The sequence below is a fragment of the Diuraphis noxia genome, unplaced genomic scaffold (assembly GCF_037042655.1).
Source record: "Diuraphis noxia isolate RWA-SAM2 unplaced genomic scaffold, SU_Dnox_SAM2 contig0002, whole genome shotgun sequence".
Taxonomy (NCBI): domain Eukaryota; kingdom Metazoa; phylum Arthropoda; class Insecta; order Hemiptera; family Aphididae; genus Diuraphis; species Diuraphis noxia.
This window is the reverse complement of record NW_028301712.1, coordinates 73,857,010-73,884,062: the sequence shown is the minus strand read 5'-3', so window position 1 is coordinate 73,884,062 and position 27,053 is coordinate 73,857,010. Positions and strand designations below refer to the sequence as shown.

The 27,053-nt window shown below is 31.0% G+C and overlaps 1 protein-coding gene and 1 pseudogene across 3 annotated transcripts in view; both read right to left on the bottom strand.

Annotated features, from left to right (window-relative positions):
• Positions 1 to 27,053, bottom strand: part of LOC107162925 (uncharacterized) — a 65,002-nt gene that overhangs the window by 13,242 nt on the left and 24,707 nt on the right. The window contains exon 1 of one of the 2 annotated variants that reach the window (XM_089219513.1): positions 11,581 to 11,791. The exons of the other annotated variant lie outside the window; for it this stretch is intronic. The gene's annotated coding sequence lies outside the window, so the exon portion shown is untranslated. Of the gene's footprint in view, positions 1 to 11,580; positions 11,792 to 27,053 lie in introns of those variants that run through there. 2 annotated transcript variants of the gene reach the window in all.
• Positions 23,085 to 23,783, bottom strand: LOC149058904 (uncharacterized; annotated as a pseudogene). The gene is made up of 2 exons (XR_016190093.1): positions 23,651 to 23,783; positions 23,085 to 23,581 (listed from the first exon to the last, which is right to left on the bottom strand). The product of XR_016190093.1 is annotated as an uncharacterized LOC149058904 (transcript).

Here is a 27,053-nt window from a genome sequence, read left to right as displayed (position 1 = left end):
CTCTGCTGCAGCAGTCGTTCTATTTCACAATCATAATATTATAGACTTTAAATGCTCGTAAATCATCGACTGATAATAGATCGAAGGTTATGTCAGGTTTATACATCAAAATTCTTAGAAAAATATTCAATTTTCGATTATTACATATATATATATATTAAAAAAATAGTGGCGATATTATAGTCCAAATATCGTATAAATAGAAAGCTAAAATTATATTATCTTAAAATTACTGAGAAATACGCAGTGATGTCCTCGTAATAAAATAAAAAATCACCCCGCGTAATCTGTGCTGCAAACACCCACTGGCCCACACGCATTTTCTATACACCGCTATCTACATTATTGTCACAACATAATGACCCTCCCTATTGTCCCTTTTCATTTTTCCAACAATATTCGAATTATATTTTCCACACAATAAAAAAAAAAAAACAATAACAAATTATGCACGCTATTATAGCTAGACGCTAATATTATCGTTTGATTTTTGTTTTTTTATATAATTAATATTTTAATTTCGTAAATTTAAACCCAACAGTTTAACTGTCAAAAACAGTTGTAAAACAAAGTTTAAATAAACAAAAGAAGTAAAACCATCCACATATTTCTAAAGAATCATGCCGCGAGTATTATATTATATACAGGCCCTGCGGGATATGAGCTGTAAACCTAGATGGTTAGCAGGTTAGATACCAGTAAAATACGTCTTATAGCAGATAAAGTGTGTAGGTATATCGATCGATTATAGAGTTGTAACTATCGCGAGCTCGACATATTTGGCTCAACGGCTCTCCTCTGCACCCGTCGCACTAATAGTATCATTAAAACAGTTTTTAGAGAGACCGTCTATCCGTATACGCATATATATATATATATATATATATAACATGAAAACGCACACGCAACGGTGGACACGAAACAGTAGGTGCGAAGGTCTTAAGCCGCGGGCACGATATTATTAATATTATCATTATTATTATATTAAACATGCACAGAGGCACCACCTTTCGCCCGTCAATAATAATATTTTATACTATACATATACGCTGCATTGTGTGTCGCGCTGACGAGTTTTTGGCACAAAATTTCACACTTTTCTCAAGGTCAAGTCTTTTGGGACCGTTTTAATTTTTAAGGTTTCGACCGTTTTTCTATGACACACAGACTCGAAACTATATCGTCACGGTTACCCATATCGACAGCTGGTTCTATATATATGTACCTATAATATTTGTTCATGTGTTGGCATATATATAGTATCATATTATTAATTGTATAAGCAATAGCACTCATGGCGGTCGATGAAAAAACATTTTGTGATTTTTACAGCTGCTAGCAGATCATTGGATCATCGCGGAAAATAAGAAAAACTCTTACGGACGGCAAATCGTGTGAAATCTAATGATTAAAGTATAATTTATTAACACGTCAATTATATGTCAAACGAATATTATGGTACTTATAAATTAGTATATATTGTATTATACTATATTATACATAAATATATAATTTACACGATAAGAGTAGCTAATAGCTATGGTATGGACAAAATGGGTAGAAAAGTACACACATCGGTTAATTATGATAGAGGAGGACCTAAGTTTTAAAATGTACATTTTTTTTGATTTTTATATCTGGTCACCTTAGTTATATTCAACGATACATAAGCCGCCCAAAATTGGTCGTTCGTCTAATCAACAATTGGCGTGAAAAATTTCTGACTGAAATTATGAAATTACATTATACTATAAACATACATAAACTTCTATACAGATATAATACGTGTAATTTTTTTCTTTTTCCGCTTCTCGAGTCAATGTATAACTGTTTGTTGTTTTTTTTTATACATAAAAACTTAAAATGTCAAAGTGTCTCAAGACCAATTATTGTACGGATATGACACTCGCCTCAATACTGTATGATATACTAAAAACTTATAATAGAAAAATTATCTAACAAACCTAAACTATATATATATATACATATTATTATCGATTTAATTTCGTTGCGTGAAGGTACAGATAAATAGTTTTTATCTAGAACATATACCTATAGGAAGTAAATAAGAATTGTTTCAACCAATGGATTAAATGTGAGCAGGATGCACGTGATACTATAATATCAAGCAATAAGTAAGTCGACTGATTCCTACCAGAATACAGGCAGTATACAGAAAATGCACTGTAGTCTGAGCATCATCAGCTGGTGACATTTCATTTGCATTTCAAATAATTAAAAATGGTTTTTTGTAAGTATTAACGCGTATAAAATGTTCGATCCCGAAACGCTGTATCACACGAACCGCGAATGTTTGCTAATACGAATACTGGTGAATACGCGAGGGTTTCGTATTGATCTGTACAATTGACAACATATTGAAGGTAATTGGCGATTTTTTTTTTTGAAAATCAGCCGTAAAATTGTGCCAAAAGTTGTTATTATTGTGCGCAGTGTGTGACGACAGCGATCCTCTCTCAGGAGTTCACGCACATACCCACCGGCTCGCCAACCCCCACCACCTCCACCAGCCATAGGTCTTCAATGTACAATATACACACAATAACATAATATTTTATAAGTCATATTATTATAAATCATAGTACAATACCGTCAATACCCATACACCTATATATTAACCTACCTATACTCGTTCGTGGTCGTATGGCGTCTTTCGCAGGAATTCGGTTTCTTCTATTTTATACGACATTACGATATTCGTGTATACAATAATAATAATAATAATAATGTTTTGTTGTTGTTATTTATCAGGTTCAAACACTTCAAACGCGGCGTATTTCAAGAATACCGCGTGTCCGTCCAACCTATATAAAAATGCACCCGATGAAGTGAGTGTGTGTACACTACAAGCCGACCATTTTGACACATATATATTATATGGGTAGGTACAATGATGTCGTTTTTCCGTTATGGCGTAAGTACTATATAATTTATTTCCTTGTTTACTTTTCGCTTCTGACATCTAATAACAATTTTTCAGAGTTCTACAACAAACTCAACAACCCTTGTCATCGTGCCTTTATAAAAATATTAAACCGACATTTTATCACGATGATCTGCGCCCTCGATTACGAGCCATATAAATTATTAAGTATACGCGTGGTTTAAACAATAACATGACACGCCATAATGGTAGACATTCAATATTATACATACAGAACACAATGTCCGGTCATCGATATTATATAATTATTATTACATCAAAGAATTATAATATATCCTAAAAACAAGCTAAATCAACTAAGTATGATCATTGATATAAAAATAATTATAAACTGTGTTAACGGAAGGATTTATTTGTAAAATGATAATAGGTACATCTTTCAATATTTGTGTTTATACGTTCCCGTCAAAATTCTAAAATGTAAATAGGTACATATAGGTTGTATAGTATATACGTTATGTACGAAGTAAAAATCGAGAAAAAAATGTGCTATATCAATTTTAGTGATCAAAGTTAGAAAAAGTATACTTATAAACGCATTGTCATGCAACTCCGGTGATTTGTCATCCGTAAAATATTATATTTTAACGTAATAACAAATAAGTGCCTATATGTACTCGCGTTTAGAATTGAATGTTAACAACGTGCGAATGATAGGTCAAAGTCGGAGGAACATCACAAGCGAGACGCGCTGGTAGGCGATAAAACAATTTTATGTACATTTGAACGTCTTAATAAAAAGTAATAATAGTTAACCTAAGGTTAACCGGACAGTCGTGGCGATCGTCAAATGAGGAATAATATAATGCAATGAAACTATATATTATGCGAATTAATTGCGATAACGATGGTCATGGTCCAAAAAAAAAAAATATATATATAATATATCTGCAAAAATCCAGATAAATATTATAATATAATATATTACCGGTTGCGAGCCTTTGTACTCGGAATGATTCGGAGCGATGGACATTCCGAATAACGGAAATAATTAAATGTAATAATAATAATAATAATAACACAATCGCTGCAGTTGAAATGATGCTCAACGTATTATATTATATAATATATTGTATTATTAAAGATACATATTTTCTTTATTTCAAGGCAATATCTACGAGGGAAGCGCAACAGCTGGCGCGGGAGTTGATGGGCAGCTGGGACGATTGAAAAAAAACAGATGCTAATTTGAGCGATCCGAATACGGTTAAATTGTTTGCCGAACACTATTAATACATTCGCGTACATTACACAAAAATACGTTATATTTGTGCATGTGTGTGTGCGTATCGTAGGTATATAGTGAGTATATTATGTATAATCATGCGATATTTCGCGTGCTGCTGTTTGTTTGTTGGTTATTTAATGTGTTCGTGTATTAACCCGAGTTGACGACCTTCAAATATAGGTAGGTATTTATTATTATAAGTGTATATAATATGTAACTCTGGTCATTCGGCAAGTATTCTTCGGCCGATCGAAAACAGAAAAACCAACAGGGCACGAGCAGCGATGTGTAACGAAAACGAAAATATTTAATGTACCCGAACAAAATACAATAAATTGTCATACTACCTTTTATAGACAGATATATATTATACAATAACAACACACGTAAGTATAATATGTTATATGTAGTTAAACTACAGTAGTTTACTATAACAGCAGACGTAATGCGATGAGTGTCCTCTTCCTCAGACTGCTCGTTGGACAACATATTTTCCGCGAAAAACGTATGCTCACCCTCGAGGGTGGGAATATGAGGCGAAATATTTTTCGAGTCTGTTCGTTTTTCGGGACATTTCAGTTTGCAGATCAAATATCACCAACTGCTGTTGACCGACTGCGCAGTGAACCTCCTAGTCTCGACCGTCTGCGGTCGACGATAATTCGTAATATATATTTCTCAAACGCACATCATCCGGTTATCGTGTAAATATGATATAAATAATATATACCGTCCTTGTGCAATGCCATTTAGACGTACCTAGTTGCAGACCGCGTTCGTATTCAAAGCATGTATAAAACGGATCGTCGACATTTGCATACGAAATTACAAAAGACGACGTTTTAATAAAGTTCATCCCCACGTCACTGCACCACCGATGTTCACGCACCATGCGATTATAAAATGTATATATATTTATATATACAAAGGTACATACTACATAAATTGCATAAATCGCTCCCGCTGAATTAATATAGGTAAGTATAATATATGCGGCTGTGAAACGGGTTGGACGTGCTAAATTTTATCGAACGGTCTTATAACTAATAAGTATATATATATATGTATATATATATGTATATATATTATGTACCTATCTATAATAATATACGTATATTGTATAAAATTTAATATTATAATATACAATACTACTACGTATAATATATTTTGTTGTGTTCGCAAGACTAATTAATTATTTTAGATAGTAGCGACAGATCACTGGTATAAGTACCTGCAATACCTACTTACTATACATCGTTATACTCATTCGCGAACTATAAAACACGTCCGCTGCTGTATGTTTCGCAAATAATATAATTAAACTCACATATATATCTATAGTATAACTATATGTACCTTTTATCCACTCATTTTAAAAAGTGTATATTGTAGGTATATATGTATATACACCTAATACCTATAAACTGCACTTTAAAAATAATAAAATTCGGTCGAAATGCCAATGTCAGAAAACCGCGTCACCACACATCATCACGGTGTTAAATTATTTATGACTTTACTAACAAAAATATATGCAAGAGTTTAGATTTCGAACACGAGAATCTAGCTAGGATTCTTACGTAGATAGGTAGAAACTTATTCGTTATATGATGACCAATATTTCTGTTATTCATTTTTTATATATGAATTCTTTTTCTGGTTCACTTGCCTTGAAGTGACTTGAACAGTTGAACTCATTTAAAGATATATTTTGAGCAATATAGCACAGCCGAATCATTATACCACAATATATACATGATATTTGTCAGTACCGACTACCAAGTACCAACTACCAACAGTAAATCTTATTTAAAGATAGATTTTGAGCAATATAGCACAGACAAATCATTATACCACAATAATACATAATATTTGTCAGTACCAACTACCAAGTATTAATTATAAAATCCGACAGAAATCATTTCATAAATAACCTTCGCGTGAATTTAAATTAAATTCTATTTGCGCACGAGAATTAAGTTATATGTAGGTATATTATTAAAAGTAGAACTTTTAATATTATATTATTAATATCTATTTTCTATTCTTATATAAATAAGTATTTACCTATATAATTATGAAAAGTTGTTTTAGTGCCAACTTATGATTGTTTTACGAACCTTAACATCAATAATAAAAATATTGTGGTTATTATTGTTATTTTACAGTTACACTTGTATGGCGATTAATTTAAGTTTGTTTATGCTACAATATTGGTTTGTTGATTTTAGAATGTATTAGTAAAGTCGTGTCTTATTTTTAAACCAAGTCGAAAATCAATAATTATCAATATAAAGAAAGTATAGACAAAAAATTAGGTATACACAAAGACAGTTGTTGCTTTGAAGACCTTTGTAACGTTAAACTATATTGTTAAAAAATGCTTAAGCGCAGTTTTGTTTTTGACTCCTTAGCAATATTGACAAACAGCCAATTTATTTGTAGACATATTACCTACAATTACGAAAAAATTTGTGTGAAAAACAGTAATTTTTTTTAAGCCAAACCTATAATAAACGCGCATATAAAGCATAATAAACCTACGTATATGTAAACAACAAGAGTCAAATAAAATAACAATGGGTTAAACACCAAAATTGTAGACAATTCTTATTAATAACATTAAATTAATGAAACGAACGCAGTTCAAAACGATTAGTAACATCGACTAACCGGAAAAAAAAATCATTCCGTTGTAATTGAATTCAAACTGATTAAAATTTGTATTATGTTATAATATATGTAACTAATCAAAGTTTGCAACAGTTTTCAAATTTTCTAGTTTTTAGAATTACAGTTAATATCACACCACATCACAAGTGTTAGCCGTTACATGACGGACGATGGTATACCAAAAAAAGATAAATATATATTAAACTCGTATACAATCGTAATATTTGCAATACAGACTTATGTTTGGGTTATACCAACGTCCATATAGCTATACATAACTGTATGACTTATTATTGTGCATTGACATAATATGATATTACATAATATTAGTATAGTAAAACTACGCGATCTCATTTTCTCATATAGTGTATAAACAATATTTACGAAGAAGTAACATCGCGCGCGATTTCTTGCAATATCATCTGGGGTCTCTTCTGTAGCCATCACCAAATAACGGTCAGGGGGGTCGAAAACACTCGAAAATACCACCGCTGATTCGACAACAACACTCGCTAACAACATGGTGGAAAATATTTCGTGACCTGATCGGGGGCGGTGGTCGAACGAACGAGAAGAAACGCGCGGGAAAAACTACCTATATATAAGCTTACCAGCTGGGCGTAGGTACATGGCTCGTAGTGGTCTTCAAGATTATACCGGTTGAGCAGGTGAGAAAAAAAAGTATTATATTATACGCATTTAAACGCGCGAAATCTACGGCGACACGTCGCGCGTTACGCGATAAATATGATATAATAGCACCTACAGGACAAGACACCGCGGCGATTGCATTGTGTTTGAACGATAAAAACATAATAATAATAATATCAACTGCGTCGGTTGAGATGCGCAATTCAAGATCCTAACCCCGTCGGGGTCGGAATCCGCACTGCGAGGCTCGACACGATATTGCGTCAAATGTATATATATATAAATAATAAATACCTATAGGCCAACTTTTGTTGGATATATATATACGAATTTGTATTTAAGATATTATTATATAATGTTACCACGACGCGTGTGTACAATTATACAGGGTTAGAATATTATTTTATTATTTGCACGTCGTCTGCGAAAGAATATAACAATACGAGAAATCCGAGTGTGCTACCTCTGCACACCGTCGGTTTACGATATGCACCGTGATTCTAGGTGATCCACAATAGGGGAGTATAATATTATAGAAATTATTACCATACATTTTATTTCCGGTGTATAGTGTATACGCATGTACAATGTTCAATGTACATACAAACACAAAACACTTGGCGAGTCTCAATGTTTTCATTGTGGTCGCTATTTTTTGTTTGCTGCCCACTTAATTCCTCTCACTCTCCAAAAAATAAAAAATAATAATAATAATGATTTGTGAAATTCCAATATCACGGCAAATATAAGACGAAAATCTCAGCAATGAATCGGACAAAAGTTACATAAGATTTTTATTTTATCAATAAAGTAATGAATACTTTATAGGTACTTGCAGCGTTTTAATGAATGCAGTGCTGAAATAAATTCGTAATATTATTTACTTAAAATGAAAAATTCATTGATGAAAAGAGTTTTCAATTCATATTGTAATCATTATTAGCTAACAATTTCTCCCTATTTATAACTTATTATAAATACTGACTGATTTTATAATATATACCTGCAGGTACAAGTAATTATAATAGTTAGATTAAATAATAGTTTTTTATTTACAATTTTAAATTAGTTTTCTCTTTCCATTCCATTTTACTTTTGATTTTATAATAAAATAAAAAATCAATAATAATAATAATTTGTATCGTTAATAAAAATAAATTAACTTTATTTCAACTTGTTGGTTATTGATTAGTTACTTCTCAACTCTTGCAGTATACCTTATAATACTTATAAAACGGAAACAATTCAGACGCAATTCGACTACGTAAATTATTTATGGTAAAACTTTGTTCGAGCTGCACTTATTGATTTAGGACGCTAAGGTGTAAATAATATGTATACTTTGAGAAATATTTTGTAACCACGATTACAAAAACGAGAAATCCTTTGCTCAGATCAAGAATAAACATCAGTGATGGATGAAATGCATAAACTATAAAATTATAAATTTTAAAAAATATACTACTTATACCTAACCGACAATTTTTTTTCGACTTGCGTCGCTTGGTCTTTTTCGGAGGGCTCTTGGCCAATGGAATAATGGCTTAAAAATACGATTTGCATAAAACCTCCCGATGAAAATGTTTGGACCTACAACCCGTGATGACTGCTATACACAAGCGATGACAATAAGTTCGTGGTCGACGACGGTTCGGTTTGCAGACTGAAGAGGATCAGAGGACCGTTCTAGAAAAAGAAGGAAAAGGGCGCACGCGCGTGCTCTTCGACGAACCAGAGCGTGACGGCCGACCGTCGTCGTAAATACGCTCCGTCGAGTTTAGAAACGGCGACGACCGACCTAACCATACATAATAATACAATAATATAATAATATTTAATATATACAGTCTCTGGCGCACGATCCTTCCTCCTTCACTTTTGCATCGCTGCCGCGGCGGGTTATCGTCAAGGGCAAGTTCGCACTTCACCGACATGACCTCTCAGTGACCTGCCACATGAAGCACGAACATTATTATTAATAATAATATTTTACGATAAACATTATTATTTATTACTATTTTTAACGTTATTGTACGTCTGTGTGTCAGTGTCACTTCCGATGAAACGACTCGATATTACAGTGGTTCGAACCTGATGTTTACCCGCTGGACGATGTTTTTTTTTCTACTCTCATCATCCTTTCTTTCCCGATGGAATTATTAATTTTATTTTCAATGAAGCTGACAATAATATAAAACATATACACACGCGCGTCTTATACTGTCCGTTATAATAAATTCTGCAGGGCAATCGAGAGACAATTCAACATACCATTATATTATTTCGTTAATGTTTTCTCAATTTATTTCTTTTTATTGAAAGTCATCAACAAAAACATCTATGATATATATTGTAGTCAAACGTTTGTTACGATATCATATTATTATCAAACACCTAAGCACGCATAGCACAATGCACGTTTTCCTATATTATCGACGTTTTACTATAGGTATCATTATTATATATTTTATAATACGACCAACTATAGAATAGAGCAGATAATATTATTACGTGTCGTATGACTATGCATATACTTACGTAATACGTATAAACGCATGTAACATAACAAGTGCATATTAATATAGTTCGTGGTTTTCAATTGAAAATGCAATAAAATATTTTCTAAAATGTACCAAAAAATCATGTTTATGGGTTTTAAAGTTATTTCGAATAAAAAGTCAATACATAAGACTATAAGCAAGACCGATTCTAAACTGAAAATTAAATTAAGATAAACTTGAATTAACCAAATATTTGTCGTGAAAGCATAAGTGTTAACAATTATTAATTGCCAATAACTTCAATCATAAGTTATCTAAGTCATTTGAAAACAACCACAGTGATATCTTTATTAAAAATGTAAAACGAATTAATTCTAAGACTTATTTTAATTTAAAAAAATAAAAGTTTTATATATTTGCATGTTATAGAATATTTGACAGTTGAATCACAAGTATCAACTATTAAAACTAATAAATTTAAAAAATTTAATCTTATATGGCTATTTTTATATTATGTACAATACGAAACGATATATTAGGTACGCATTAAAAATGTTTGTTTGACTTTTTACTTTAAACTTTTTACTCTTTATCCTTTAGCTTCCATAAAACTTTTTTTTGAATTCGCCCTTTTGTATTATAAATTATAATGATAATAAATCAGTAATTGTCAACAATTGTCAGTTTTGGAAATATAATATAGTATTACGTTTTTTGTCGAAAGATCAGAGAAATATAAATGTCGACCTCAACTGATACCATTGAGTATGAAAATAAAGCATGTATTATGTATATTAATATAGTTTATGTAGCAACAAAAATCAGAAGATGCACAAAAAAAAAAATTATCTTGTGGAAATTGTTGTTTTGAAATTAATACTAAGAAAATTAAATCGCAATTAAATTATTAAGGCTCAATTGATTTTGCTGTTACTTGTTTTTATAGTTAATTTATTTAGGTTAATTAATTTCTATAAGTTCATTACTGTACGATAATTATATATTTATAAAGTTCAAATTGTAGTTTTTTTTTTTAATCCCTAATACATTTTTATTATTATTATTATGATTATTCAGGTTTTAATAAATTAAATATTATATACATATACTATTATTATAAATAATTAATTTTGGTTTTTATTGCGATGAGTTTGCCTAATTTTCATTAAATAAAATAAAAACGAAAATCAAAATCAAAAAATTACGTTTTTCATACGACACGGCTACCTACTATTTAATACCTCGAATTTTTACTATTCGTTCTGATATTCGCAGTCTAAATATACGTACATGCGTTATATTAATGAATGTATAAATTTATTACTATCTCGAAATTATGAGTGCATAAGTATTATCAATACGACAATAATACGCATATTATGGGTAGGTATATCTCGAGTTTAAATTTAATTTAAAAATCTAAAAACCCATAATGTATTCCGTATTTTCAACGCTTATGTCATTACTCGGAATAGCTCGTGATTTAAATATTTGCTTCAATAGTTATGTACCTACTTATAATATGGCTACATTTCTATAAAAAATACTGAATAGGTACGAACCTGAGATTAAATCGTAACTCGACAATTCCAAGAACACGTTATATGAAATTTAACAAATAGCACATAGATCGGCACAGCGACACTAATGAATATTTTTTAAAGAATGTTTTATAGACTTACTACAGTCTACAGGACTTAAGGAAGGTACATCGGTAGTTGGCGTATTAGGTACCATATAATAATGATGTTTAGGTAAATAAACGCGGACGGAAACTGTGAAGATAAACGATGGAACTATTGTAGAAGACGTCGCAGTCTTCGTGGTCGATGTGTAACTGTCGTGGGTGCTCGATTGTCGAGAATCTCTGGAGAATGAGCTCAAACGTCGTCTCGGGACCCCAATTTTTTATAACAGATTAATTACCGGGTAGATATGTAGGTAAACGGATTACACGATGTTCAATATTATGTAGTCCTAGCTGATGATTCATCTTTGCGGCCGTATCGATTGTCGGTGGACGGTGCGGATAATAATAAACGTGTTTTAAGTCAACGACACGCCCCTCCCACCCTTCCCCTCTGACCTTGGTCGAAAACCTCTTATGAATCACACCTGTTTGATCAACCCTCTAATAGCAGCGTATCGATACCACCGCGCGCGATGAATCATCTCTTCAGCCGCGACAACGACATTGCTGCAACAGGACGACGACAACTCGTGCGCGGTCAACCGACTTACAGATACGATTTATCACTATATACTAATCACTTTACACAAATGAATCATTCGGACGAGCACTGTAGTTTTCACGGGAAACAAACAAAACTCGGTCCGTATAGTAACCCGTTGACGAATGATACCGCGATCGCTCGTTGGAGTGTAACGATTGCAAGATATATAGTTATTTTCCGGCTGACGTAGGTACATAATCAATATAAATCCTGAAATTCGACAACGAAACTGAAATCCATCCACTATTAATAATAGTCAATGGATTTCAGTTTCACCAGAAGAATTAACTCAAAAAGCTAATAAGCTTCAAGAATTTTATAACTATGATATTTTAGAAAAATCATTCGCTTGTGAATGTGTTCATTTTCGAGCATATCTTCAAAGTATGAATAAAAATATTAATGGCGTTATCGAATTATCAATACACTTTACGCGGTAATAATTTAGACATAGTTTTTCCTATAACGTAGATATTGCTCTACGTATGCTTTTATGTATGGCAATAACTAACTGTTCAGGCGAGATGTCTTTTTCTACGTTAAATCGCGTGTAAAAAATTATTTGAGAGCAAGTATGGAAGGAGATAAACTAAATTCATTGAGTTTACTGGCAATTGAAACTGAATTAGTGAACAAAATGGACTTCATCGATGCCATAATAGATGATTTTGCGACTCAAAAGTCGCACAGAAAGCCGATGAGTACTAGACATTAACAATTTAATTTTGAATATAATAATTAACTAAGTATTTATTACAACCATGTTTTTTATCATTATATTTTATATCATATTTTTTATAATTAAGTTTTTTCATATGAATGTATACGTATGCATTTTTATAACAGCTGTAAATTTTTATTTTTCATCATTAAAATTTTAAGTCATAAAGGAAAAAACTATAATTGTATGCTTTAATAACATTTTTTAGACTAGAAAAATATTTATATTAAAAGGTAGCAATTTATTTAGTGCTTAAAGCGGCACAATGGTTAAATCCAGCACTTACTATTATACTATACCGTATATAAAGGTATAGGTCATCTTTATAAATAATCGTCCATTATCCTAAACTGCTTAAGATCGGATACATATTAATATATTATAGGCACTATATCTATTAAATATTATTCTCTTTAAAGTTTAAATGCATGATAAAAAATATGTTTTATTGGGAATTTAATTTAATCAATATTAGCCTACAGTTCAAAAAAAAAAAATCCTTAACGTGATTCATAAGCCGCTATAATAATGGTAAACGGAAAAAAAAGTCCCCGAAAAAAACATCCCCAGAAAAAAGTACCCGTTAATAAATTCAAATGAAAAACATAATAGTACCTAGGTACGTTAATTGTTAATCATTTTTTTTATTGAAACTTATTATTCAAGTAATTAATAATTATTATTTTTACACAAATTGTTCATTAAAGCCCAAAAAATAAAGTTAAGATGGTATTCAATTACGTTCAATTACAATATAAATATCATATAAATAATTTTTTACTTTATATAACTAATAGGTACCAGGTACCTATGGCCTATGGGTAACTGCGAAAAAATACCATTACTTACCAATAACGTGTGTGAGGAATGGAATAATAGGTTTAGTCATTTGGCTGAGCATAAAAATCCATCGATATGGAAATTAATAAAAAATATAAAAAACGAGGTGGGGGCTGATATAAATATATTATATATATAATATATAGATATATATAAATTACCATTAAGTGAAGTTGGGCAATTAACTTACAAACCACCACATAAAGGACATATAATGCAAATTGGCTAAAAAATGTATGCGAACAATTTATTAGGGGAGAATTAAGTGTTAATGTATATTAGATAATAGGAATACATTAACACTTAAAAAAAGGATATTATATATGGATAAAATGTGATTGAATTTGTAATTTGTAGTTTAAAATTTTTTTTATGCATGCATGTTTTAAAATTATTTTTATTGTAACATATACCGTAGAAATTTGAGTGTAATTAAATTTGTGATGTTTAAATAATATAATATGTAAAACATAATTAATGAATTGAGTGTTAGCAATTTTTTTTCCAAGGATTTTTTACCTGGGACTTTTTTTGCGGCATTCATAATAATATAAGCCAACGTGATGTTTTGTCCACGATTTTTTTTTTTTTTTTGAAAATATTTTATCACTTTATCCTTTAAATTCTAACTAGTTGTATTGATTAAAAAAAAAAAAAAAATAGACGAGATATTATTACAGTTTAAGATTTTTGATTGAACATAATAGTTTAGTTTACATAATTCTATTATTGTATTTATTTTCAAACTATTGAATTCAATAAATTACATGCACATTACACTATCATAGAATTCAAGCTTACAAATATGTTATGCATTATACATACATAATTATGCAATATAATATATACCTACTTTAACGTTGTACAATTACTCCCAAAAGTCAAACCTCAACTAGTATTATATAATATATAATGGAAAAAAACGATACATGCACAATATTTCAATGAAAACATATCACAATATGTATTAAGACGGGAGCGCATTATAGACTAACCCGTTGATCTATACTCAAAGAACAATGACCTAGAGTTTAAATCTTCTAAATGTGTAATTTTTCGGTCGCAGCCTACAACTACTTGACCTGATTTTTATTTCTATTTTGCGTGCACAAAACAAATAAGATGAGTCCTTCGAAAAGTAAAAAATTGTACCCAGAATAGAAGCCAAAAGACCTCGTCGCGTACACCACATACAAATAAAACGACATAACAACAACGACGACGGCGACGACGGCGACGACGACGACAACAACAACATAAAAGCCCATGGACGACGGATAATTAAATTAACGACATTGTGAACGCGCGCGAACATATTATCTAGAAAATATCCAGTAATGACCTAATGTGCGTGGTTTGGAACTCAATAATGAACCCTCGAGACTCAAGAGGGAGAATGAGTGAAAGAGAGTGAGTTACTTACTTAAAGACTGGGAAGGTGAATAGATAATAATACCCATACACATCATATAGATGGCGTGTAGCATGTTATACGTATAATGGCGTAACCTATAAAAAAAATTTTAAAAAATGTTAAGTACACCAGACTATCGTAATAATAATTGACAGCGTAATGAGACGCATTAGCTGCCGCCTGCCGCCGATTCAAAATTATACATCACGAGTGGTGCTGATGCAGCTGCTTAACGACAACGACGTCCTTTACAATCGAACTCGTTATTTGTTCGTAATATACAATCATATTCTTAAATCATATTAATAGATGCTATACTTGCCCCCATCGAGACCTGAGCCCGTCAATATTTGAGTCATAGAGGGTGCCACACCCACATGTGTTGTTTTGGTGTTGAATTGCGATATAGTTTAATTGAGGGGCAAGTCGTGAGCATCTCAAATGATTGAAAATTGTCTTAAAATTGAGATACCAATAAAAGCTTTCGAGATCATCTTATATAACAGGGCCACAGGGGTGGCCACAATGTGGCTCGCGAGCCTCATGCGACTCCAAGTTAGTATCGTGTGGCTCGCTTGACACCAAACTTAGACTAAAATTAATTCATAAAAAATAAAAAGCACTTCTCAAAAGTAAAATCCCATTTCTTAATGTATAACCGCCTAAACAATAATGCCCTGTGTAGTGTAAAAAAATGAATTTTCCTCTATTTGCTATAAAATTAAAAATGTGTTTTTATTTTATAAACATATTTACCTATCTTAACAATTTTGCTTATTTCGAAATAGCTTCATAAATTTGCGGTTCCTAAAATTAAGGTTAGTGGCCACCTCTGTTATATAATAATCTCACACATAAATTGGATAATAGATCAAATCACACTATATAATTTTTAAAATAACAGAGATATTGCTCTAAAAAAATGTTTATAAGAATATCGTGAACACAAAATAAACCATTTTGTTCGTTTGCTAGACGGATACAATTGCATCATAATATAGGTACGGGACGTGTGACGTTCTTCTAATAGATTCACCCATATCTTTCCAACGAGTTATGATAAAAATTGTCCGCGGGAGAAACGATAGAAAGAACTGCGCAATACGCCAGCCCCATAGAACGAGCATATCAATTTATAAAATGTAATACATTTTATACTACGACTTACGAGTACGAGTATTTAAAATAGCGTGACAAATGAAAGAGTGGACGTCGCTGTCGAGTGTTTTCGAATTATAATTTCAACTTCGGCAAGATTCGCTGGACACGGGTTAAACTATGCGTAATACCTGCCGTGAAAAATTGCGTGAAATTCGTCGTCGGCGACATATACATAATACATATTATTATTATTATTTCGATCGACCGCACCAAAACATGATTTACCTATCACAAAAGAAAAATCAAACACGTGTTTATTAAAATATCGACGGTTGTGGACAGCAGTTTTTTCTACTATTTTGGGATACTGATCTCGACAAACTAAAAAATATTATTAACCCTCCGTGTGGTACGTTTAGAAGAACGAAGTGTACAAGACAAAGTTTCCACAATCGATCACGTATGGATGCTCGGAAAACCCGATGGAAGGCGTATTAATAATGAAACAGTAGACCGGAATCATTTCAAGTACCTATTAATTCAGGACGCATTTTCCGGACTAGGACCAAAGACGGAAACGCATAAAATCAGAGTGTATATAGTCAATAACACGACTATACATGAGTAAGGCAGGACGACTTTCGATGGATATTAAATAATATGTATGTATACCTACTAACTATATAGTACACACGAAAATTTTGTTATGATCACTATCGATTATGATACAGCCACCCACCTGTCATTTATTATAGTTAAAATATCCATCGCGATAACACAACCGAACGGAGCTCGTTTCGGGAAAGAATCAAAGAAACGGTTTAAAATTGTGTTTCCAATAAGTGTGCAGGGTTACGGGTCAGTCATGTACTTCCGAGACCTGAGCTTAGAGACATATAGGGCAAGGTTATCTCAAAGTGGTTGAACGGAAAAGCAGAGACAACCCGGCTGATATCACCGCACTTGGACGTGGACATCGAAGCTGTTCTAAATGGGTTTTAGAGAGAGACATACTGGGCTTAATCATCGATCACGTGAATAATTGTAACTCGCTATATGGGGCGATGCCGAACACCATGTTGCCGCTCGAGTTCGAGAACCCGATCTCAGTTATGGACGACGACTGATATTGACTAAAATATTTGCCAAAATCTAATTAAATGTATATCCACAACCACCCTGATACTCCGACTATTATATGTAACAGAATAGTATACTATAATTTATTAATTTATATGTACTAAATATATTATATTCGTTTGATTTATCATAATTAATTTGAATTTTCATACTTATATACTAAATGTATAAATGTATAATAATAATATGTCGCAATATTAGATGATAAATCGTTTTACCAAGATCATACAAAAAATCTTTTATATAATACATTGTATGAATTATGAACACGATTGTATTCTGTCATAAATTATTCATCGTGGTATACATATACATATATATATTATATATGTACTACCAACATGCATTAAACAAGTACGGAACCAACTGAATGACAGTTATTTTTTACGTAAAAAAAATATGTGGACAAGGGCAATTATTGTAAACACCAACATTCATCTTATCCGTATTTAAAAATAATATTATATTGTATATATATATATATATCATATTGGGTCTCCGCTGACACGATATATAAGTAATAACATATGATACTTGGAACGCAACTTCCGTACCTACGATATATATTATATTATATTCGTATACATGTTGACTTTCTCCTATGCGTGCTTTATTCAGACCAAATTGATTTCACTTATCCGTCGTGTGTTATATCTTTGGAGCCGATAAATATTTTTTCGACTCGTCCGATCGTTCGACAAGGCCGCTGTCGCCGTCTATCCGGGTACCTCCTACAGCAACTCGACAATAAGTATTTAGTTGCAGATGTTAATCGCGCAGAATGCGAACAAAGGGAATTTGTTGATTGCCACTTCCGAAAGCGACGAGTCATTTAAAAAAAGTATACATTATACACATACCTATGTATAAAAAAAAACACATGCTCATCCAAGACTGGGAGAAGCGTCATCGTATGATCGTATATGACAATGTGCTTTATTAAACTCCCGTCGGCGACTTTTTTGCGACGCGATGAGTCCAAAGTAGGTGAACTCGATGTAAAGGTCCAAGCTATCGAACAGAGTGTGCGTATATATACTTAATACCGGAAATAAGAAGGTTTTGATATCTTTATTATAATTACGAAACCTATTTGACCGAAATGAAAACAATTTTTACAAGTAATAAGCTACAAATTGGGAGTGAAAAAAGCAGGTATGGCAAACCGTGACCTAGGTGTGCATAATTTTGTAATCCTCCATAATACGCGACTACTATTACACGCACTGTTGTTAAAAATAAAAAATTGTATAAATCGTTATTATAATAAATTAATAACAAAAACATAATAATATATTAATATATACGACACACACCATGCATACATAATATATTATTTCAAATTATATAACATTGCGGAAAATATGAAAACTACTAAAAATTGTTCCTAAAAGTCTTTCTTAAGATTTACTTTCACTGTCACTGTACACATATATCGATTGTTTCGGGGCTATTATTGTTAAGATTATTATTATTATATGGGCACTATTACATATACATATAGGAACTCGGCGTGTGCCGACAACAATGCAGTCAGTTGACATACAAGAAAACATCTAACGTAACGCAATTTTGTGAAGTTTTTCATAATTTAGTTCAAACAGTTTGTACCCGTTAACCCTCTTTCAACAATATTACAATATTTATAATAATGCATATAAGTTTTTTTTAATATATGTAAGTATACGATAATAATAATAATAATAATAATTATTGTCACATCGTTTCCGGTTTGATTTGCTAAACACGGGCATTATATTTTCTCTTTTAGAGCAACAAAATGATAATTATTTGCAAATCGGTTACAATACATACGTTGGATACGTGACATTAAAATCAACAGTACATGAAATAAATGTTTAATTTTACGGACGCACTGCAAGATATCGCAGTTGTAAATATATTATTATTATTATATATAGATATAAGATTATTCATTTTCTATAAGCGACTTCAAAAGATCCTTGGGCTCAAGCTCAAAAATAATTAATTTTCATAAAAATAAAAACAGTGTTCACCGTAAACATTTGTGAAATACTGTAATATTTTGTTTTAAAATTATTAATTATTATTTTATCAAGGTTACTAAACACGGTACTCGTGTAAAGTTATTCGTATTGGATGAATTTCTTAGCATGATATTGAAAATAAAACCGATAAAATTCCTATTGTTGAACAGCTGATTATGATTGAAAAATAATGTCAATGCGATTAAAGTTTTGATTTTACAGTACTAAACAAAATAGAACCATTGGTTTTACGAACATTTATGAGTTTCAATCCATTATGGTTGATGTTGGCCTAACCAGCATGGTGTTATTAGGTACCTAACATATGTTTACATCCATCAAATAAATTAGATAAAAATATTAATGTTGTATTCAAATTTAAATAACATGATTATTATACATTATTCAAAAAAATTATTTACAATAACAGTTATGAAAAAAGAAGCATTTACTTAAAATAATGTAGGTAAGTAATAAGTATATGTATATATCATTGTGAAATTAACATAAATAAACAAATTAATATTAAGAACAAAACATATAAGAACACTATAGGTAATAGATTAAAATTAGAAAGTATGTATTTGCAATTTCTAAAAATGTATATTATATAGCAAAAATATGACCTAATTTAATTCACGATTAACACCTAGGTACTTAATTAATCAATATAAACCTTGAACTTACACAACAAGTTTTACATTGATCCAATAACCGATTTATATAAAATAATGTTCCAAGACAAAATAGTATGAGTATATTAAATGAGATATCAGGCTGGGGTGCTATACCTAACCTGCTGTTCATATGGATTGATTGTGATTGTAAGAAATAAATGTGCATCATACATTTTATGTACTAAATTCTTTCCACGAAAATTTATTTTCAGTAAATTATTTGAACGGGACCACAGCAAAATTATCAACTTTTTTCGTAACAATAAAAAATCAATTAGTGAACGAAAATGTAGTACATCATAATATATAGAGGTCAACTGCCTTATTAGACGGTTAAGATAAGCGTGTACACTGTGTATTGAAATGGTAATATTAAACGGAACCCGTATATTATATATTATATCTAGATAGGTACCTTATATGCGCAGTTGCTGTGTATGCTTATTGAAATATATTGTATATTTATTATTTACTCAATAGTTAATATTATACCATATTATGCTTTTATACCTCAGTGCGAATTGTCGCAAAGCAACACAAGTTTTCAATTTTTTTATTTCATCAAATTATCAAACAGCGTTTCATTTTGATTCGTGACATAATTTGACAATGGTATAAAAAATATCACTTAATTGAGCATCAATATCGAATGGAATCGATCTAGTTGTAACATATACTAATAATAATTCACGATATACGACTAAATAATTGGTATAAATAGTATAATATGTGAATTACAATTTATTACCGTTAATATAATGAATGAGCAAAAACAAATGTTAAAACTGAGTATATGGAATTAATTAAGACATTTAATCATAGATTGTTAATCTATTTTCTTAACGATTTTATATACGTTTGGCACGTTTACTAAATTTATATATATAAAGTAGGTAGCTTTCGTTGAAAAAAATGTGTTTTTTTTATTGAAATACACTTTTTTTTATTTGAACGATTACACATGAATTTCTGTACTGTCTGTAATAATTATTTGGTGTTATTGAGTTTCATTCTAAGCATACCTATATCAGTTTAGATTGTTATTAGCACCTACTTTTAAATTAATCATCTGTAACCGGAATATACACAGTAGGTACCAATATAAATGGTAATTAGTAATAGAAACTTATATTTATTATATATTAATATATTATAGACTAAAGTATTTCATTTTCAATACCATAAAATGCAATTGTAATATTTTTACCATAACATCTAACTTCTAAGTTATAAACAATAATAATTTTTTAAAAAAAACTTTAATTTCGGTTTATTTCTCCTAATATATATATATATATGGGTATTGAACAAATAGTTTGATAACGAATTAAAAAATGAATGATCAAGAGTTAAGACAGTTTAATTTTACAGACACTCACAAATTTATGTATTGGTTCAAATATACAGCATTATTATTCTTTAGTAATATAGGTAATAGTTCAGAATTATTTAAATTTTTTCTGATGACTGTATTATAATAAACAATACGGGCGATTTGGCAAAATATTATATTTTATAGTATTATACAATTCATGTGAAACGGGTACAATAAAGCAATAAAGTATTATACTGTACGACAGGGTGTCCAATAAAGAGTTGAATAAGCTTTAATAAAATAAAATAATATTTAAATTATGTAAATTGTTTTGTTTTAAAAAAAAAGAATATATGACAAGTGTATATAAATTACGGTGAATGGCTTGACGGAAGTGACCACCCAGTTTTTATTTGATTTCTATGTTTTAAAGTTTAATAGATCAAAGCACCAATTTCTTTTTTAGTCTCGTTTTTTTTTGGAATATGAGGTATAAGCATATTATACTTACAAAAATGATTGATGAAGTATTAAAAATGAGCTAAAAGAGTTTTTTAAATATTTAGTTTAAAAGCTATAACAGTTTTAGTTAAATTATTTTAATAGACACTGTTGTATGCACGAATGTTATAATAACATGGGATTGATTAGCGAACAATTGGAGTCAAAAATAAAATTCAAAAATATAATTTACTTTCATATAAGTGTGAATGCTTTCCACGATTGTCTACATATTATTATAATAATAATATATTATAAAAGTACCCAGTATTTACTTTATTAATATTTGTTATCAGAAAATGAATTTACTCATCTCGGTCCAGCGTTAATTAGTTTTAAAATTATTTTATTTTTAAGACTTAAATGTATTTCCAAATTACTCTAAAAACATTATATTTTAATAAAATACACGTTTTCAGTATACTTGTATAATAATAAAATATCTAATAAAAAGGTCACTGAAACCGGTCTCTTATTCGGTTCGAAAACGATTTTCAAATTTGTACCGCCAGTCTTCTCGCAGGGAAAATTACGCTGTTTTTACCAAACACACAATGCAGCGATATTATTCGACAATTATTCGAAAACAATGAACCAATCGTACGATCGCCGCATTCCAGAGCGATGCGATTCTTACGGACGTATTATGTATAGCGCCGCCGGTAAAGTCTTCTAAAAGCCGGGTGGCAAAATGGAATAATAGATTGGAAAAAAAAATAATATACAAAATCGAATAATTGCCACGCGCGAGTTGGGATAATGAAGATATTAAAATGATATTAATGCGTTTGTTTGTGTGCATTGAAAATGGAAAAAATGGAATAAACGCGCACAATGGGACTGACGTTAATTGAGATCGTGGCGATCGCGGCGGGTGGCCTTTGACAAAACGACGAAATGCCGGACCGTATTGTACCGACCTTGCTCCACACTCGCGGGGGTCGAATACATAATAAAATACGAGCGCATACATAATATGCTACGTAATATTTAAAAAAAAAGCATAAATTTATATATTATATGCTTCGGAATAAGAATTTTCAAATAATATAATATATGGATTGATATAATAATACACATTGTATGTATATGTTACGGTAAAAGATGAATATTGGTGAATGTCGTCATTCTCCGGTGAATGACGTCTTTTACCAAATTGATTCGATTAAGTAGGTAAATGATGTAAAAAACCAAATTTTAAATTCAAATGTACATCTTTCACCGGTCATTGATGTAATTTACCAAAACTAGTGGTAAATGATGATAAATCTCAAATAATACACTGATTTTTTACTATAGGTAGGTACTATTTATAATAATGATTTATTATTAATACAATTTTTATTTGTACAATTTTGGTTAACATGACATTTTGAATTGCACAACATTTCTGCTGCATTGCAATCAATTTTTTTAGTACCACAACCAGTTTTGCAGTTGCATCGATTAAATCCTTGATGACCAGCATTCCATGTCCTGCTGCAGCTTCTCTTAATGTTATTTCCCTGTCTTTAATTTTTTTCATGGCTTCATCTAGCTCTAGGAATTTTTCTTTACACGGAGAAATTTGTGCTCGTGTATATTTGTGTTTCAACACCCCATATTCTGTACCTGGTTCAAACATTCGGGTATTTATTTAATTTAAATTACATAAACATTATCAAATTAAAATTACCTTACATAATTTATACATGTCATCTTCGCATGAAATAATAACAGCAAGTAAATTACGCGGAGAACCACTTGCTCTATCAACATCTAATATTGGGACACGAACAGTTGTACCGACATCAAGCTTTGAAAATTTTTTTAAACATCATTCTCCAATTAAACTGGTGATTGACGACAATAACCGGAGAATGTCTGCATTTACAACGTTTACCAATTTTTAGGTAAATGATGTCATTTACCGGGGAATGACGTCTTTTACCACGTTTACATCATTCACCGTAACATATACATGAACCACCGCCGATTAGTGTTCTCAGTTCTCTTATTTAATTTGTAGTTATGATGGTATAATCGTATAATAGATTTGAAAACAGAAACAATAACGATAATCGTATTCGACAATCGATTACATAAGCAAAGCACAGTTAGAACCGTCGACGTTTCTAAATGAGTATTTTATTAAAAGAAACTCGATGATTTTACAATCGGTAGTCTTATTAATAGGTAACTGAGTGAAGAAAAAAAAAGTTACTTTTTATTTTTAAAATGTGATAACATTTGAAATACTGAAATAACTACTATAATATAGTCAATATACTAACTAAATTTTTGATCTACCAGAAAGCATAGACAGACATTGATTTTATGATATATATTAAATGAGTAATAAATCTTTGATGTATAAAAATGGTCGATCAGATTAAAACGTGAAAACGAAAATAATAATGATAGTTAAAAATAATTTGTTATTGATAGTTTAAAATATTTTCCCTCGGAGGCTCAGACACAGGAAACTACTTGTAAGTTGTAATTTTAATTTTTCAAAACGGTGTAAACACGCAAGCACGAACAATAAATAGTTCGATTATTCCCTGCAGATCACTTATTCCCCACGGGAAATATTATCATTGTATAACACATCGGTAACATATTATTTTTGCAGCACGTATCGCGATTGTAAGACCAAACTATATTAGTGATTTTTTTTTTTTTTTTGCTTAAGCCACGATTGAAGGATAAAAAAGTATAATTTGATTATACTTCCCCGAAGTTCAGTATACCTGTAAACACAAGGCCGCAGGACGGTTGCGCCGCGACGAATTCACCGAAATTTCACGGACTCAACGGCGCGGCGCTGTTCATAACGTTTCTCATACAGAACGACAACTGTATAATAATAATATGAATAATATTAATAACAATGCTGAATGCAATAATAATATAGCAATATAGTACTATACTATGGACGAGTGGGACCAGTTATGACCCGTGCACAGGTTTTTAGGTGGGGTGTTGTAAAAAAAAACGTTGAACAAGTTTTTACGCCTAAATATTATTATCATTGAGTAATGAAAAAACAATAATCTAATAACTATATATTATGATATTATAATGATCGCAAAAACAGAAATGAAATCCATTTTAGTTTCCATCGCAAATATACAATAGCATAACATAAACTCTTATCGATTTTCGCAATGCCAATTTTTCAAACGTCATAATAATATTTTAATATGCATACTCCGAGAAATCGCTCACTATATCGCACGCACACCTATGTAATAGTCGCGTTTCGGACATCTTTCATCATTTTTATCGTAAGCCTGTTAATTCGATGTAGGTACCTATGCGACTGTGTGCAGTGTATTCGCATCACAATCGGCTCTCGCGCTAGATATGTGTGAAAGAAATATATTAATGATAATAATAACGATTATTCGTTTTATAATCAACGGCCAGTGTACGATGTACCGATATCTATCATCGATCACTAATTCGACTTTTATACATCGCGATGTCAATATTATTTTCAATTTAATCGTAAAGTGTGCATAACGCGTATAATAACAATAATATCATAACTGTAAATACGGTTTGGTAATATTTTCGACTGATCGCCGTCACCGTCCGTAGACCGTAATCCGTACACACCTGTAGTTGCAGTGCCGTATTTTTCAACACGAATTTATTAACGCAACGCAAATCGTTATTTTTTTAACGTCGACTGTTATTGATTTTACGTATGTAACTATTAATATTATTATTATTATATCTATATAATATGATTTATGGCAAATAATACAATAAGAAAACAAATTCAATAAGAAACCATAGTATTTTATTCAATAAATAATCGCACAGAAGCCTGGAAAAGCCGTACACGACTTTTCAGTGATATGAGCACGACCTCTACTCGGGACAGGAGAATTAGGTAATTGATACATTGCAGGGTACAGCGTGAACTTTTAAACATAGGTGGTTGCCTGTACTATATACTGTATATTGTATATATTAATCAAATACGGCACTGTCGGACATATTATATTATTGTCGATAAAACGACCGTCCGTGAACCGCCGCAGGATTGAGACAAAGCCGCTGGTAATGGAAATGTGTACACGGCAAATCGCAAATAAATATATAAATATACATAAAGGTATAGAATATAGAGACCAAGCGCCCGAACCTTAGTACCTTATACATCCGGAAATGGGATAAGTCGAGCACCAAATGAATGAAATGCGATCGTTTTGGTGTTATAAACAGTATTACAACAACACTATCTGTTTATATACAGCAATAATCTACACATAAACAAACTAAACTGCATCGACATTAGCTCACGTTAATCTGCAGATTATACGACATTCATTTTAAATCAATCTGCGCGCAGAGGTATCAGTGTTGGTCATTGTTGCATACGTTTACGCGGCAAAACACCCATCATGTCATATTATTCATATTATGCATAATAATATAAAAATTAATAATTATATATACATATACGGGAACGTAATCCGAAATTATGCATAGTTAAGAGGACGGCTATATCATACAATAACGTACGTGTTTTGTGCGGCAAAAGTTATAATTGTTTAAAAATGCATTAGGTACCTATTTCAAATTTGAATAAGTTTTTCGTATTAGTGATATCGAAAAAATACAAAACGGTGTTGCGCAGTAAAAATGTTCTCATCTTTATAGTGGTGAGAAAATATCGTTTCTTAATAGTTATGACCACATAGCCTTTTCGGTCCTTTCCCGCACAAAAACAGTTTTTGCCATGTTGCACGTTTGTAAGATAGAGGCAACACTACACATGTGGGTGTGACGTCTTATCGAATCTCAGACATCGAATTCGACCTAATATTATGATACATATGTATATATACATATACAGGGTGATTTTTTTATCGAATAACACTCATTATTTAAAAAATTACTTTTTTAAATAATGAGTGTTCTTCAAAAAAAAAATCACCCTGTATAATGCGCGAAAAGGATTAAACACAGTAGTTTGATTATAAGCATACCGTGTAGATAAAAGCTTTATAATATATACTTAATGTGATTCATTGCGTCTTTAAAATATTATATACAATGTATTATGTGCATCGTACATTAAAGTATT